We start from the raw sequence: 18,846 nt of genomic DNA, 5'->3' as shown, positions 1-18,846 counted from the left end.
TTTTTCTATATCAGGATATGTAGCTGCATCGTAATATGAGTCTTGGTAGGAAATGCTACATTTGTAAATATAATATAAAATGGTTTTATTCGTATAGCGATATAATGTTATGTACTGTAATTTCAAATCATTCATTCCTCTGCCCAATTACGGGTATCATTGTATCATGCAGCAACTCATATGGTGAAAACTCTGGAAATACATAATGACAGATGATACCGCACGTTTCACTGGAAGACTGAAATCCACAGAAGATTCCCACGTGATTTCCAAGCAAGAAAGATCATTTATATTTATTATCATGCAGAAAATCTTACAATCTGACCTCATCCGAGCCGCTTTGTAAATATTTTATAGATGACTATCCAAGTGGTAAAATATCTGCAGATTATGAAAGATGTAGGAGAGGTTTGTCCCGCTATGTGATGTCGTTAAAAAATGTCCACGGAGAGGAAAAATTATCTTTATTATTTCTTCTCATCGGGAAGAAAAATCAGTGCATCTTCTCAGACAAATGTCAATTATAGGCAAATGTCTTTATAGAAATTGCTTGTCTGGAAAAGAGTGGTTTAGAGACATTTTAACAGGCAGGTGATGAGAGGAAAACTTAAAATTCCGTATATACTCGTGTATAAGCCGACCCATGTATAAGCTGACCCCCTAATTTTGCCACAAAAAACTGGGAAAGCTTATTGACTCGTGTATAAGCCGAGGGCGGAATCCATAGACTGTGCCCCCATATGCTGCTCCATAGTTTATGCCCCCATATGCTGCTCCATAGTTTATGCACCCATATGCTGCTCCATAGAATATGCCCCCATATGCGGCTCCATAGAATATGCCCCCATATGCTGCACCATAGAATATGCCCCCATATGCTGCACCATAGATTATGCCCCCATATGCTTCTCCATAGTTTATGCCCCTATATGCAGCTCCATAGATTATGCCCCCATATGCTGCCCCATAGACTATGCCCCCATATGCTGCTCCATAGAATATGCCCCTATAAGCTGCAAAAAAAAAAGCCATACTCATCTCTCCCTGGTCCATCGCCGCTGTCTGCCGCTTCTGGTGTCAGTGAGTGTTCAGCCAGCAGAGGGGCGGCGTGCACTAACCACGTCACCGCGCCCCCTGCTGCCTAAACGTCACTGACACAGGATGCAGCAGAGACAGTGGTGAGCAGCGGGGGACAGGTGAATATCGCTATACTTACCCATCCTGCCGCGGTCTCTGCAGCCTCGCTTCTCCACAGTCTCCCTTCCTGTCTTCAGCGGTCACGTGGTACCGCTCATTACACTCATGAATATGCGCATATTCATGAGTGTAATGAGTGGTACCACGTGACCGCTGAAGACAGGAAGGGAGACAGTGGAGAAGCGAGTCTGCAGAGACCGCGGCATGACAGGTAAGTATGATCTCTGACACCCCCGCTCCCCCTCCCCCACCGACCCCCCCAGGTATATGACCCGTGTATAAGCCGAGAGGGGGACTTTCAGCCCAAAAAAATTGGCTGAAAATCTTGGCTTATACACGAGTATATACGGTAATAGCAAAAATAATAACACTAAAAATATCATAATAGACAGTATTAAAGATATTGTTTGATTCAAATTTTGTAAGAAATATTAAAATTGCTTTGAGATTTTTAGGCTGAAATAGGGACAAATTTTAATGTTCATTTTCCAGCCTCAACATTTGGGTTTCCTGCTTTTCTACTTAGCTTAACTAAGGCCCCCGTAGTATTCTAATGTGAGCTAAGTTTAAGGGGTTGTCCACTTTCAGACTATGTTCTACCCAGGCAGCAGTTTGTTAAAGGGGTTGTCTGGCTTTAAACTACATGTCTGCAGTCACTCTATGTAAGGCCTCTTTCACACTTCAGTGTCTCCGGTACGTGTGGTGACAGTTTCCACATGTACCGGAGACACGTACACCCATCATAATCTATGTGTCTGTGCACATATACGTGTTTTCATACGGACCGTTTGTTCGTGTGCAAAACACGTAGACATGTCTGTTTTTTTTCTGGCTGCACGTACCGCAATACGGACAGCACGTGTGCACACGGATGAACATCCGTGTGCTGTCCGTGTGTGTTTTTGCAAACATTGCATCATTATTATAGACAGGTGTCCTAAATTTGAGACGGATAAAAAAATAAATTCTGTCTAAACTCCGTCTGGCCTTTTCTGTCTCCCCGCTATTCCCCAGCCTCCCCTCTATGCCTGGCCCTTCACTGGCTTCCTATTGCCCAGAGACTCCAGTTCAAAACCCTCACCATGACATACAAAGCCATCCACAACCTGTCTCCCCCATACATCTGTGACATGGTCTCCCGATACCTACCCACACGCAACCTTCGATCCTCTCAAGATCTCCTTCTCTACTCCCCCCTTATCTCTTCTTCCCACAACCGCATACAAGACTTCTCCTGTGCTTCCCCCATACTCTGGAACTCTCTGCTGCAACACATCAGACTCTCACCAACAACGGAAACCTTCAAGAAGAACCTGAAGACCCATCTCTTCCGACAAGCCTACAAACTGCAGAAAACCTTAGTCTACTGAACCACCGCACAACCCTCTCCTAGTGCATCCTCACACATCCCTGGAGACTGTGAGCCCTCGCGGGCAGGGTCCTCTCTCCTTCTGTACTTGTGTGTCCCTTGTCTTACACATGTTTATTGTACTTGTCTATATTTCCCCTTTTCATGTGTAAAGCGCTATATAAATGTATAATAATAATGAGGTGAACTAGTCGTGTGTGGAGGCACATGTGTGTAGTTCTCCTGTTTTTTCATGATATCATGGCACCTCATGTTGATATTGAGCGCCTAATATCTCTTGTGGAACAACACCCAGAACTTTGGGACACTCGTGTGGAGGGATCCCACGACCTGCTGAATATAGAGCATGGATGGCATGCAGTAGCAGCAGCATTGTTTGCTCGAAGTGGTTGGTCAACATATTCCCCATCCAAGCAAGCGAAGTATGGTGAGTGCACCCATGGATGTTCCTATGTCATAACAAACGGTGCTTACTTAATTCATTTTTCAAATAGTGCTAACAGCGCTGATGTGTTAGTGATTCATTTATTAGGCCATCAAAATTGCATGTCATTTGTAAGCCCTTATGAGTATTATAGTCACTAGACTTCTGAATGTGCTTGTTGAATGCCAAACCCCTCCTTCAGGATGTAGATTGGAATAGTTTTTAAATACCCTCATAAAACTTTTTAAAAATGTGGCTTCACAGTGTTATCACACATTAATGTTGGGCCTGGTCCGGACAACCATGCTTCTGCAAGTCCCCAAAGTATAGTCTCCCCTGTTCAGTGTAGGTCATACACAAGTGTTAGTGGAGCCGGAACTTTTTCCCTCTTCAATTGTTTCTTTCAGCTGTAGTTGCTTATTTTGCAAAACCCAAGCAAAAATCAGACACCAATACTGCCCTTACACAGGTGTATGGGAAGCATTGCAATGGCTGTGTATACACACAAAAATCTAGAAATGATTTTTTCTGCTACTAACCCTAGCACTGTGTACATTATGGTGCTGGGTACAGTTGTAAACTTTAGGCATGGCAGGAGGTATCTAAGTGCCAAGAATTTTATGTATAGTTATGCCATAGCTGCTGTTTCCTTTTGTGAACATACTGAACAAGTTAGCATTAAAGGTGTGGCGCCCCTGAGGCTCAGTCGCCACAGAGGTACTGCACCTCCTCCTGAGGTGCGGTGCCCCACCATCCAGGTAAGGTAGAGACTCCTGACCACACTCCAACACCTGCACCCCACACCACAAAGTAGTGTAGCAAAGCAGCTTGGAGTATAGCAAAGCACCCATTGGTGGCTCCCTGCTTGGAACACGAAACGTGCTGGGAGGTGGGTGGAGTTCGTTTACAATGCAAGGAGCGGGAAGAGTTTAGGATGAGAGGTCAGTTGGTTAGAGAGTTGGAGAGGAGAAGATCCCCGGAGAGAGGGATAGATGGATGGAAGTGCTGCAGCAGATCCCAGTGACCTGGGTCTGCTGGCACGGGAAAGGAAGAGAGAGCAACATAGACTGCAAGCCTGATTCTCCATAGAAGGAAAGATTAGTACGGAACGTGAGGAGTAAAAGGGAACAGAGGACGTGGGTTAGAAGAGAACCCTTCCTAGAAGTTCCAAGCGCAAGGCCAAGGCCCGATCCCCGAGGTTGTATGGATACTAATGGTCCTGCAGCAGACACCAGAGGAATAGAAGTATTGACCACTTTATTCCCACACAAGACTTGGGGGCACAACAGCAACTGGATAGTGAGCCGGGACTTAGTAGCAAGGAGTCCCCGAAGCAGGCTACAGCTGTCTGCTTACAAGTAGAGTTCATAAGAACATCTGACAGGAGGAACTCCAGTGTAACTCAGTACTAGGAGTACTTCACTTAAAGGCGCTATAAGAGGAGACGTTCAGAAAGACACATGTTGGTGGAGGGTTGGAAAGGAGTACTTCATCTGGCCTGGAGGTTGACTGAGTCCCTGACCCGGAGGAAATGGCACGGAGGCAAGCACCTGTTTGTACAACAGACTGAGTAAAGCTTTGGAACTATATGCCCTGGTGTCCTCCACATATTCCTGCGCCAACCTGCCCAGCACTGCTGCATCCCTTGCGCCAGACACCACACCATCTACGTGTCACACACATATTTGTGTTTTTTTGAAAATTAAGGTTCAAGATTAATCCAACAGAAACCAACAAAAAAGGGTCAAAAATTGTTTGAATAAAGATACCAAGGTTGACAAAAATCACAGTTGAACTAGAAGGGTCTGATCTCACATAACCTATTGCTAGTTAAAATTTAAAAGGTTTTGCTATTTTTAAAGAGAATATTGAAAACATGTTTATGTGGCCCCTTTTGTGACACCTTCCATTTATTTCATCATAGGACTGAGGACAACTTGGACGAATCTGATAAATCCCCCACAGCGGCAGCCTCAGAACCTTGTACGTCAGCATCGGAGATGGATTAGACAGCTGAGGCCAGTCAAACAACACAGCCACAACAGCCATCTGATGCTGGGGAAACAACCACTGAGGGTGCGAATATAAGAAGCCAAATAACAGACTAACCATCACAGGCATCAAGCGCCCCAGCACCCCAGGCCTCACAAGCATCACGAACCATTCCACTGCGGTACATAGCAACTAGTGTGAGAGGAAGACACAGCAGGTGACATGAGGAGATCAGGATGTTGCCAGAAGCGTTTTCTCACCAACACTTGCCCTAATCAAGCCATATTCTATCACCTACCTAAAATTCATAAAAATACAAAAAATCCTCCAGGACGTCCTATCATCTCAGGGATAGGGTCACTCACGAGTACATTGTCTCACTTCATTGATTTGTACCTACAATGCCATGTCACCACATTGCCTTCCTATTTGAGAGATTCAACACAATTGATCCTAGAAACCAGAGATCTTATCTGGAACAATGAATATCTCTTTTTAACCCTTGATGTATCAGCCCTGTACTCTAATATTGAGCACAAGCTGGGTCTGGATGCAGTTGATTTTTATCTTTCCAGGGACCCCTCCATTCCCTTTAAACAAAAGACCTTTTTATTAAATGGTTTAAAATTCATTCTGGAACACAATCTATTCATGTTCCAGAACACACTGTATTTAAAGCAGTTTGGGACTGCAATGGGGACTCGGGCAGCCCCAAGTTTTGCAAACTTGTTTATGGGGAGGTTCGAGTCCCTATCGCCAATTGGATCCCATAAATGCAGTAATAATATCAAATATTATCGACGTTTTATAGATGATCTGTTCCTCATCTGGTGTGGTACAGAACAGGAGGCGTCCCTCTTTGGTGAAGAACTCAACAGCAACTCATTCATTGCAAATATTTCCAAGGAAAGTATCATCTTCCTGGATTTAGAACTATACCATGAGGATAATCAAATCAAAAGCCGAACTCATTTTAAACCAGTTGACACTAATGGCTATTTGGATTTTTTTAGTTCACACTACCGTAAATGGAAGACAAATATTCCATCCAGTCAATTCCGTCGTATAAAGGGCCCGTTACACATAGCGATATCGCTAGCAATATCGCTGTAACGTCACCGATTTTGTGACGCAGCAGCGATATTGCTAGCGATATCGCTATGTGTAACGGGCCCTTTATACCTGCCTCCTGAGGTCTTAGTTTCAAGCTCAGTCCCTGCATGCTCAGCTAAGTGTTCTTTTGCTATTGTTTACATTTGATCTGGTTTTGTCTATTTCAGTTTTGTGTGTTCAGCCAGCTCCAGCTGGGGCTGTGCTGAATTTCCATCTTTATGTTACTGCTTGTGCCAGCTTGTTTTTGTCCCTTATTGGATTGGCCTCTTTTTGCTCTGCTTTCAGAATATACCAGAGTGCTGAAATAGTGGGCGAAGTCTAGTGACTTCAGTATTTTTCTATCAGACATGTTGGGCATTTTTTGCAGGGATTTTTGTGTGATTGCAGACAGTCTTTCCTTTCCTGTCCTGTCTAGTTAGTGTGGGCCCCATCGTTTGCTCAGTCTATTTTCTGCGTTTGTGTTTTCATCTTGTCTCACCGACAATATATGTTTGGGGGCTATCTATTCCTTTGGGGTCCGCTCTGGGGCAGTTTAGATTTCCCCTTTCTTGCTTTAGGCTTATTTAGTTCTCCGGCTGTGTCGAGGCATCTAGGATCATCGTAGGTATGCTCCACGGCTACTGCTAGTTGTGTGGATAGGATCAGGGGTCTGCAATCCGCTTAGTTACCAACCTTTCTGGTTTTCTGTGGCTTAGCTTAGTCTTGTTTTCCTCCTCGGTGACCCAATCATAACAGTTGTGCCTCTTTGCACAACCACACAAGGTGAGCAAGTTTAAAGTTGTATTTTTCTCACCAAACTGAATTGACTCATCCACTACGCTTAGATAGCGCTCTCCCTCTTTTTTTTTCCCTCTTCCTTTCTTTCCCAGGACCTTATTCACAAAGAAGCAATTGATGCAAGAATCCTGCATATCATGAACTCCCTGATGCCAGAAACTGATGTTGACTGGTTTTGCCGCTCACTGTCTCCCTGTCTGGCAAAAGTACCCACAGCACGTCAAGAGCGTGTCCGGGCAGCTATGCTCACCCTCCTTGCTGCCAGCCAGGGAGAGAATGAGCCCCACCAGGTTCTTGCACCCATAAAGCAGACCAAAATCTGACCCAGTTGACAACTACAGTGTCAACACAATAGGTGCCTGCAACCTCTTATGGTCTGGAACAACCATCAACAAGCCAACAATACCCACAAATGGCAGCACCATATTCTGTCCATGAACCACCCCCGGCATCCAGCCAACAGATCATGCATAGGCCACCAGGTAAAGTTGCTCACACATTTCAAGTGCAACAGCAGTACACTGTGCCACCAAGGCAAATTACACCTGGCCTAACTAGATTTGTCCTTCCAACCCCTCTGCCAACAACACCACAAACAAGTGGCCAAACCTATCAAGGTTATATATCACGGCCACAAAGGCAAATTCAACCTGTTGGTCAGGTTGTACAATATTCAGTCAGTGCAAACTACTAAGAGCAACCACTCCACCCACAACAACCCTTTTATGGCCCCTCCTTAGAAACCCAAAGCTACCACACCACTACCTCAGGATACCGACAAATATACGTTGTAACATCTGTCGAGAATCCACCACTGCAGCCACAAATAACAGAATCTCTAATGCCCCCACAATCCGCCATCCCGGAAGGTGTAGTTCAAGCAAACACAACACAAGAATCAGTGTCTTCTCAGGATGATTTTACAAATATTTAAATTGCTAAAATGTTTTCTAAATTTGTTGGCAAATAAATGCCATGTGCCAGTGTCATGAATGTACATTATGCTTCATATGTTGTGTGAAAAATAAAACACGTTGTTTTGTTTTGTTGACTATTAATAAAAATAGTTTTTAAAAAATAAAAAATGTTGTCCCTGTTGTGTTTAGTTGGATCACCATTACTAAATATTTTTGGGGTAGGTAGCAAAGTGACCAAATGCACAGTATAAAATATACAATTAAAAATAATGTTTGAAAAAGGGAGGACATAAGTTTGGCAACACTGGGAAATAAATGGCAACACACACATTTTTTAATCAATACATATTTTAATTAGTACATTAAAAATTAGATTAATATTTTCGAGGGGAAATATTTGTGTAATTAACAGCACCTGTAACTTACCTGTGGCACCTAACAGGTGTTGGCAATAACTAAATCACACTTGCAGCCAGTTGACATGGATTAAAGTTGACTCAACCTCTGTCCAGTGTCCTTGTGTGTACCACATTGAGCATGGAGAAAAGAAAGAAGACCAAAGAACTGTCTGAGGACTTGAGAAACCAAATTGTGAGGAAGCATGAGCAATCTCAAGGCTACAAGTCCATCTCCAAAGACCTGAATGTTCCTGTGTCTACCGTGCGCAGTGTCATCAAGAAGTTTAAAGCCCATGGCACTGTAGCTAACCTCCCTAGATGTGGACGGAAAAGAAAAATTGACAAGAGATTTCAACGCAAGATTGTGCGGATGTTGGATAAAGAACCTCGACTAACATCCAAACAAGTTCAAGTTGCCCTGCAGTCCGAGGGTACAACAGTGTCAACCCATACTATCCGTCGGCGTCTGAATAAAAAAGGGACTGTATGGTAGGAGACCCAGGAAGACCCCACTTCTTTCCCCGAGACATAAAAAAGCCAGGCTGGAGTTTGCCAAACTTACCTGAAAAAGCCTAAAACGTTTTAGAAGAATGTTCTCTGGTCAGATGAGACAAAAATAGAGCTTTTTGGGCAAAGGCATCAACATAGAGTTTACAGGAGAAAAAAAGAGGCATTCAAAGAAAAAAACACGGTCCCTACAGTCAAACATGGCGGAGGTTCCCGGATGTTTTGGGGTTGCTTTGCTGCCTCTGGCACTGGACTGCTTGACTGTGTGCATGGCATTATGAAGTCTGAAGACTACCAACAAATTTTGCAACATAATGTAGGGCCCAGTGTGAGAACGCTGGGTCTCCCTCAGAGGTCATGGGTCTTCTAGCAGGACAATGACCCAAAACACACTTCAAAAAGCACTAGAAAATGGTTTGAGAGAAAGCACTGGAGACTTCTAAGGTGGCCAGCAATGAGTCCAGACCTGAATCCCATAGAACACCTGTGAAGAGATCTAAAAATGGCAGTTTGGAGAAGGCACCCTTCAAATATCAGGGACCTGGAGCAGTTTGCCAAAGAAGAATGGTTTAAAATTCCAGCAAAGTATTGTAAGAAACTCATTGATGGTTACCGGAAGCGGTTGGTGGTAGTTATTTTGGCTAAAGGTTGTGCAACCAATTATTATGCTGAGGGTGCCAATACTTTTGTCTGGCCCAATTTTGGAGTTTTGTGTGAAATGATCAATGTTTTGCTTTTTGCTTCATTCTCTTTTGTGTTTTTTCATTTAAGACAAATGAAATGAAGATAATAATACAAAAGAATTTGTGATTGCAATCATTTTCAGGAAGAAACTGAGTATTATCTGACAGAATTGCAGGGGTGTCAATACTTTTGGCCACAACTGTAACCTTACCCACAAACAACCAAAAAAAAAAACCTAAGGAGAATTTGCCAAGGTCAGTGTATTTATTAAGCTTTTAAAATCAAATTTTGAAATTTTTGCACCTTTTACTCATCTAACCATTTTAATTACAGGCCCAACCCTTTAATTGCAGACTCCAAAAATTCTCTCCAGTATGTGTCCACATGGATGACACACGTACATTCTACACGGACACACGGATGACACACGGAGTGAAAGTAGTGAGGGCTTATTTTTTGCGTGCCAAGCTGACTTTTTTTATTGCTACCATTTTGGGGTAGATACGATGTTCTGATCACCTCTTATTGCATTTTATTGCAATGTTGAGGCTACCAAAAAAAATGTAATTTTGGCGTCTTGATTTTTTTCTCATTACGCCATTTACCGATTGGCTTTATGTTTTGATAGATTGGAAATTTATGAATGCAGCAATTCCAAATATGTGCATTTTTTTCTTGTTGTTTTATTTTGATTGCGCAAAAGGGGGGTGATTTGAATTTTTATATACTTTTATATTTTTTAAAACTTTATTTTTTTACTTGCTTCAATAGTCCCCTAAAGAGACTTGAAGCTGCGATCTTCAGATCGCTTGCGCTACATGGAGCAAGGCTTCTGCACTGCTATGTGTAAAAGAAATCATCATCTCCTATGAACGCGGCCATGAAGAGGTTAAATAGTGGGTCTTGTGCTACTGTGGTACCCCTGCGGGTCCAGTAGCCACAGAGGTACTGCACCTCATCCAGAAGTGTGGTATCTCACGACCAGGTAAGATGGTGTCACGGGGGCTTAGTTCAACTAAGGCTGAAATACCCGGGGCCCCTGTGGTGTCCCTTTACTAGGGGAAACCCTGTCTGACCCTCAACCCAGGGTTTTTGCTGAAGGTGCAAATGCCTGAGCCTTCGACCTTTCCTTATCTCCTGCTCAGCCCTGCACTTAACCCTCCACCATCCACCCAGTGAGAAGTCACCACCAAAGCTCCCACACAAATAATGACAGACAGGGAGAACTTAAACTGCACTGCGCCGCACACACACAGGAATAAACAGTAATGTGAACAGGGCACAACTAAACACAAATATGGGAAGGAGAAAGGATAACGACGGATCATACGACACCAGATATGAATCTCTCTCTCTTGAACACCTCCACTCCAGACCGGAACCACTTGGTATGAAACACAAGCTATAATCGGCAACGCCCATATGCCAGTATGACTATTTAAAGACCGTGGGCGTGACTAACCTTCCAACCTGGTCTCCAGCAGGATTAACCCCCGAGAGCCTGAAGATCAAACCGGCGCCACTGAGGCTATAGTGGCTGGAGGTGGAACTACCTCTGCCTGCCGGATGCTGTGGTGTGAACAGCATCCGACATGACAGTACCCCGTCTTCTACGAGGGACCCCAGGGCCCTCAAGACTCATAGGACCCGGCTTGTCCGGATGACGACGGTGAAAAGAACTGACCAGCCGATCAGCATGTATGTCTGAGGCTGGAACCCAAGACCTCTCCTCTGGACCATACCCCTGCCAGTGCACCAAATACTGAAGAGTATGGCGTACTACTCGAGAGTCCACTACCTTGGCGACCTCGAACTCTAACTCGCCATCCACCATGACTGGAGGTGGCATCGGCGTCGTGTCCACCAAGCCTACCACCTTTTTCAATAAAGCCCTGTGAAAAACGTTATGTATTCTGTACACCGCAGGAAGTTCCAACCGATAAGCCACTGGGTTAATGATGGCAGAAATCCTAAAAGGCCCAATAAACCTTGGACCCAGTTTTAAAGATGGGATTTTGAGTTTTATGTTCTTCGTAGCTAACCACACCCATTCACCCACACACAGGTCCGGACCTGGCACGCGTCTACTGTCAGCCACCCGTTTGTACCTGGCACTCATGCTCAACAAACGCTGTTTCACCCGCCTCCAGACTGATGACAATTGGGCTCCTAGCTGATCCTCCTCCGGGACACCCCCGGAGTCACCCTGACGTAAGGTACAAAACTGAGGATGTTGACCGTACACACAAAAGAATGGAGACTCTCCTGATGACTCTTGGCGGTGATTATTTAATGCGAATTCGGCCAGAGGAAGGAAAGTAGACCACTCCTCCTGGTTGTCGGACACAAAGCATCGTAAATACTGTTCTAGATTTTGGTTCATGCGCTCAGTTTGTCCATTAGACTGTGGATGAAACGCCGATGAATGTGACAACTTGATCCCCAACCTTGAGCAAAAAGCTTTCCAAAACCTCGCCACAAATTGCGTACCCCTATCAGATACTATGTCAGACGGTACTCCGTGGAGTCTGACCACCTCCTTCACAAATACCTGAGCCAACGTCTTAGCATTGGGCAAAGAGGACAACGCCACAAAATGCGCCATCTTTGAAAAACGGTCAACCACCACCAGGATGACCGTGTTCCCTGCCGAGGCTGGCAAGTCAGTGATAAAATCCATGGAGATTTCTGTCCATGGCCTATTGGGTACCCCCAGAGGCTGTAGCGTGCCAGCAGGACGGGTTCGGGGTGACTTAGCCCTAGCGCACGTGATGCAAGCTGCCACGTACGAGACCACGTCCTGCCGGATTTTGGGCCACCAGAAGCGACGCGATACCAGCTCTAAGGTGCCCTTCACCCCTGGGTGACCAGCCAGTACCGAATCGTGGTGTTCCTTCAACACCTTAGGCCGAAGATGCAGGGGTACAAATGATTTGTTGGCGGGAAGTCCTGGTGGTACCTCCTCTTGGGCCTCGGCAATCTCCGCCTCTACCTCAGTCGTGAGAGCCGAGACCACTACCCCTTTCTGGAGGATGGGTACCGGCTCTTCCCGAGGTTCTCCCCCCGGAAAACACCTAGACAAAGCATCCGCCTTGGTGTTTTTAGCCCCGGGACGGTACGTCACAAGAAAATTGAAACGAGTAAAAAACAATGCCCAGCGAGCCTGCCTAGGAGACAGACGCTTGGCCGACTCCAGGTAGAGCAGATTCTTATGGTCGGTGATAACTGTGACCTGGTGAGCCGCCCCCTCCAAGAAGTGTCGCCATTCCTCAAAAGCCAGTTTGATGGCCAACAACTCCCTGTTGCCGATATCATAATTCCGTTCGGCCGGCGACAGCTTCTTGGAGAAGTAGGCGCATGGATGCATCTCGCTCAAGGACGAGCCTTGAGACAGTACTGCCCCCACTCCCACCTCCGACGCATCAACCTCTACCACAAAAGGTTTAGACACGTCTGGTTGCACCAGAATGGGGGCTGAAGCAAAACTATTCTTCAGACGCTCAAATGCACGTATAGCCACCTCAGGCCAGTTCGCCAGATCGGCACCCTTTTTTGTCATGTCCGTGAGCGGTTTGGCGACAGTCGAAAAGTGTTTTATAAATTTCCTATAATAATTCGCAAACCCAAGGAACCGCTGGAGTGCTTTCAGACTCTCCGGCCTCTCCCATTGCAACACCGCTTGCACCTTAGCGGTGTCCATTTTAAAACCGGCTGCGGACACAATATATCCCAAAAAGGGCAACTCCTGGACAAAAAATAAACATTTTTCCAGCTTAGCATAGAGCTGGTTCTCCCGGAGCAACTGTAACACCTGCCTAACATGCTCCAAATGAGTGTCCCGATCGCTAGAATAAATGAGGATATCATCCAGGTATACAATCACAAATCTCCCCAGGACATGAGCAAATACATCATTAATAAAATGTTGGAAAACGGCAGGCGCGGTGGTCAACCCAAACGGCATAACCAGACTCTCAAAATGACCCTCAGGAGTGTTAAACGCCGTCTTCCACTCATCCCCCTGATGGACCCTTATGAGGTTATACGCCCCCCTGAGGTCCAGCTTGGAAAACCATTTCGCCCCCGCTACCTGGTTGAACAAATCCGGGATCAACGGCATTGGGTAGGGATCACGGATAGTAATCTGGTTTAACTCTCGGAAATCCAGACACGGGCGTAACCCCCCATCTTTCTTCTTAATGAAGAAAAACCCCGCGGCTACAGGCGAGGACGAAGGCCGGATGTGACCTTTGCTCAGACTCTCCGCGATGTAGTCTTTCAGAGCTTGTCTCTCAGGACCAGAAATATTAAACATCCTGGCCTTAGGTAATTTGGCCCCGGGTTTTAACCTAATAGCACAGTCATAGGCTCTATGTGGAGGCAGTTCTGAGCAACCCTTCTCAGAGAAAACATCAACGAAATCCTGCAAAGCCTCCGGCAGGCTGGGCGTCACGGCGGACACACATGTGGCCAAGCAATTGTCTTGGCAGAAACCACTCCATTGTACTATGTCCTGAGTTTTCCAATCAATTACCGGGTTGTGCCTGGACAGCCATGGAAAACCCAGGACCATTTGAGCTGGGAGATTACGGAGGACCCTACATGTAACCGACTCAGAATGTAGGACCCCAATGTGGAGTTTCACCTCTGCCACAAACTCAGTAATCTCCCCTTGAGGGAGGGGAACAGCATTAATGGTCACCACCTGTATGGGGTGAGGAAGTTTTTCGATCTTAAACCCGGCGGTGTGTGCAAACTCCTCATCTATGAGATTGGTGGCGGAACCGCTATCCACAAACACTGATATAGGTAGCTCTCTGTCGGCGATAATAACCTTGGCAGGGAGCATACATTGAGATACCAACATGGAGGATATGCATACGCTCAGTTGGGTCTCCTCCATACCCTCTGAGCTTAACAGTTTTCCGCCGGTGTGACCCTCTTAGGTAGTACCGGGCAAACGTTAACATAATGACCTCCTTTACCACAGTAGAAACATGCTCCGGGCATCCGGAAACCCGGAGCGCGAGGCTGAACCTGTGCCACGCCAGCAATCTGCATAGGTTCAGGGGACTCATCTACATCAACCACACCTGAACCTCTGTTTTCCCCCAGAGGTAGCGTCTCCTGTGCCCCCTGACGAAAACGGCGATCAATACGTATCACCAAACTCATGGCAGACTCCAATGATGCCGGAGTCTCATACATCAGGAGGGCTTGTTTCACCCTCCCTGATACCCCATGAATAAACTGGCTCCGCAGTGCTGGGTCATTCCACTGTGTGTCTACAGCCCAGCGGCGAAATTCCGAACAATAGTCTTCTGCCAAGCGCTCCCCCTGGCGGAGGGCGCGGATTTTAGATTCCGCTAGAGCCAGTCGGTCAGGGTCATCGTAAATGAGCCCGAGGGCAGAAAAAACATTATCGACCGAATGAAATGTAGCAGAGTCAGCTGGTAAGGAAAATGCCCATGCTTGGGGGTCACCACTCAGTAATGACAACACCAGCCCTACTCGCTGGGCCTCATTACCTGAGGATATTGGCCGCATGCGGAAGTATAATTTGCAGGCCTCCCGAAATACGACAAATTTGCTGCGATCGCCTGAAAATCGTTCTGGCAGCGGAAACTTCGGCTCTGCACTGATACCTGCAGATGCCGTTTGCACCTTTGCTACTACCAGGCCCTGCTGCTGAACTGCCCCATTCAACTCGGAGACCTGTATGGACAGCGCCGCCAACTGTCGGGTTATGGAATCTAATGGATCCATGGACTCCTGAAAAAATGTGGGCCGATTATAATGTCACGGGGGCTTAGTTCAACTAAGGCTGAAATACCCGGGGCCCCTGTGGTGTCCCTTTACTAGGGGAAACCCTGTCTGACCCTCAACCCAGGGTTTTTGCTGAAGGTGCAAATGCCTGAGCCTCCGACCTTTCCTTATCTCCTGCTCAGCCCTGCACTTAACCCTCCACCCTCCACCCAGTGAGAAGTCACCACCAAAGCTCCCACACAAATAATGACAGACAGGGAGAACTTAAACTGCACTGCGCCGCACACACACAGGAATAAACAGTAATGTGAACAGGGCACAACTAAACACAAATATGGGAAGGAGAAAGGATAACGACGGATCATACGACACCAGATATGAATCTCTCTCTCTTGAACACCTCCACTCCAGACCGGAACCACTTGGTATGAAACACAAGCTATAATCGGCAACGCCCATATGCCAGTATGACTATTTAAAGACCGTGGGCGTGACTAACCTTCCAACCTGGTCTCCAGCAAGATTAACCCCCGAGAGCCTGAAGATCAAACCGGCGCCACTGAGGCTATAGTGGCTGGAGGTGGAACTACCTCTGCCTGCCGGATGCTGTGGTGTGAACAGCGTCCGACATGACAGATGGGGGCACTTTACCACACTCCTAACACTGCACCCAACACACACATACTAGTTAGTCAGGGCATCTGGGTGTACCCTTCGGGAGGATGGCCTCATCCCAGACTGGCTAGGAAAGGGTGATAGGGGGTTAGTGGGAAAGGTAGGTAGAAGGGGAGGAGCTTAGAAAGTAGAGTGATTAAAGAACAGCCAATGAGTGATAGCGAGTGGGCGGAGCTAGAGAAAGAGTGGGAGATTTGAAGTCAGTTGGAAGAGTTCCCTAGGTGGGAGAGCAGGTGGAAGGATGCGCTTAGAGCAGCTCCTGTCAGGAGGGGCTGCTAGATAGATTGGCTTTGAAGGGAAGCTCCCTGAAGGAAGGAGTGAGATTTCTAGAGTCCCACGCTGATAGCCATCAGGTGGGGGAAGAAATTAGGTCACAGAAGGGTCTCAGCCCCTAGCCTAGCGAAGTGAACAACGAACTTAACTAGCAAGCTGACAGCTGTGGTTGCTGTATGGGCCACAGCGAATCTCACAGTTATCTTCCCAAAAAGGCAGCCATATATGATCAAGAAGCCGCCTGAGTGACGAATTCTGACAGGATCCGCAGCAGCTAGCCAGGGACACTGACTGTGAAGGTGCCTGGTAGGAGAGTGGAAACCAGCACAGTGAGACGGCCTAGGAAGTAATATACTGACACTGAGTGTTGGAGGGGTGTACTCATCTACCCGGAAGTTTACTGGACCCCTTTGCCTGGAGGACCCAGAACCGAAGTGGGCGTCTGTGAACACCAGACAGTGAGTAAAGCCCTTTTGAACTGCATTCCACCGAGTCCTTGTCTCCTTTCTACATCCAGCACTCAGCACTGCTACATCCTCCACTCCGCTTGACAACATCACCCCTAAAAACAACTCTCAACAGCCCTGGGACTATTGCTCTACCTGTGGAGAGCCATTGTCACCTCATCTGCATCACACCAACAGTCTCTGGAGAACAACATAGCAGCGCTGGTCACCTCTGACCAGAATACCACAGGTGGCGTCACATATTCAACTATAAACCTTTATTCCCATTTTACTACACTTCAACAACAACAAACAGCATCCTTTTTCATTTGACCTCCTGGGGCCACGGACCGGGTAGCAGCCTCTGTGACACCGTCCCCCATTGAAGCCGACGGGCCCGGTACCGAGTACCCCATGGCCCCGGGGCGCGTCACTACCATGTAACTATAAGTCACCACACACACAAACATTAGAGTCTTGTGGCAAACATGCCAATGAAATCAATTTGGAAACACTTTTTTTTCTTTGGGAGGAGATAGTTATGTGGGACACCATGCATTTGAAAATTTTCAACCATAACTTTGACCCTTTTTCAGACCAAATGCCCATTCACTTCATTCACATCCCCTCTTCACCTCTCCCATGCATCCTTTACAACTCTTCCGTGCCTTGTCCACAATCAGAAGAAATATTCCTGAAGAGCAGCATTTTAAAAGGTTTGGGGAGGATGCACTGGGGAATATGCTACCTCTTGAGGGGAACCTGGGATGTATTACCTTTTTCTCTGTGTATATGTAAGAGGGTGCCAGGACTTAGTCCTGGCTAATTTGCTGTCATTGTTTACCCTGTTATTATTGACATGTTTGAGTGCATCATATGTGACTTGTGTATGTGTGTTTGCGGCCATAGGGCATTATATAGAGACAATTGGCAGAGTAGTATTAGTAAAGGGACACTAGATGGGGGCACTGAGCACATTCAGATGGGAGCCTTAAAAAGGATTAACTAGAGGGCCATGAGAGGAGTGGCTAGCTGGGAGCAAAAAGGGAGATAGATTTCCTGCTTGAGGAGAGTTGAGCCGGGGGTAGCCATCCTAGCAAAGGAGTGAAGAGACTGCCTACAGCAGCAGGCAGTGAGAAGGGTCACTGGAGGTGTGGCGCCCCCTGGAGTATGGTCGCCACACTGGCTTTGCCTTCCTCCAGGGGAGGGTAATGCCAGGCTTGGAGGCAATGATGGATCTCTCTCACAGTCAATCCATACATGCAACACAGTTCCACTCCAGGCCAGCAGGGGGAACTCTGAACCAGGATTAAGGGGAGGAGTGCTCTCTGAGGGTCAGGAGGAGGGGGTAGTTAGTTAGTCTGCGGAGGGTGAACTGTGCAGACGTATAAGGAGAAGCTGGAGGTTGAGCTAGGAAGGAGAGCTCCCTCAGCTTGAGAGCGCATGAACTGGAGTCTGGTCTCCATGGTTGTACAGATACTAAAGGCCCTGCAACAGATACCAGAGGGGTAGGAGGCTGTAAATGCCCTACTTCCATCTAAGACTTGAGGCACAACAGCAGCTTGGATAGAGAGCTGGGACTCAGAACAGAGGAGCCCCCGAGATAGGCTACAGCTGTCTGCCGTGCAAGTAAGGTTCTTGAGAACATCTGACAGGAGGAACTCTAGAGTAACTAAGTACTGGAGTGCTTCACACCACAAGGCGCTAGGAAGGAGACTGCACAGCCCGTCTGTGAGAGAGAATCCCTGAGTTGCTTCCAGGCTAGCCTGCTCCAATACCATCTGTAATCAGGACCCTGGACTGCAGTTACCAAGAAAAGGTACAGAAATTGCACCCCGCTGTGTCTTGTCTGCTTCCTACCCTGTCGCTACTGCTACATCCACTGCCAACCACATCTACGCTGCCCTGGGGCTACAGCTTCACCTGTGGGGAGCTACACCATCTAGGCTGCAACACACCACCAGCCCCAGAGGATCTGCATGCAGCGTCGGCTTCACATCTCACTTGCCGAACACCACAGGTGGCGTCATGAACTATCCATCTATCTACATTCCCCATTACTTGGGCGCCCAGGGCCACGGACCGGGTCACCGCTGCTGTGACACATCCCCCTGACACCGGCCCGGTACCGAGTACCCCATGGCCCTGGGAGGGCGACCCAGAGGCCCTTTAGCTAGAGACTGGGAGCTAAAGGACTAGAGGGGCTAATAGGAGAGCCTCTGGAGTCAAGTCAGCCAGAGTAAAGGAGCTGAAGTGACACTGAAGCTAGTCTGTGAAACCAGCCCGTGTCTGGAAGCGGTCAAGCCAG

At 47.0% G+C, this 18,846-nt stretch overlaps 1 long non-coding RNA gene across 1 annotated transcript in view; it reads left to right on the top strand.

Moving 5' to 3' along the window:
* LOC141053182 (uncharacterized) overlaps positions 1–7,895 on the top strand; it is a 139,302-nt gene extending 131,407 nt beyond the window's left edge. Inside the window, exon 3 of the long non-coding RNA XR_012220979.1 lies at positions 4,915–7,895. This is a non-coding gene — a long non-coding RNA (uncharacterized lncRNA). The remainder of the gene's footprint in view (positions 1–4,914) is intronic.
* Positions 7,896–18,846: the final 10,951 nt, after the last annotated feature.

This window comes from Dendrobates tinctorius, unplaced genomic scaffold (genome assembly GCF_039654945.1).
Source record: "Dendrobates tinctorius isolate UK_male_01 unplaced genomic scaffold, ASM3965494v1 ptg000165l, whole genome shotgun sequence".
Classification (NCBI taxonomy): domain Eukaryota; kingdom Metazoa; phylum Chordata; class Amphibia; order Anura; family Dendrobatidae; genus Dendrobates; species Dendrobates tinctorius.
This window is presented reverse-complemented; position numbering and strand designations above follow the sequence as displayed.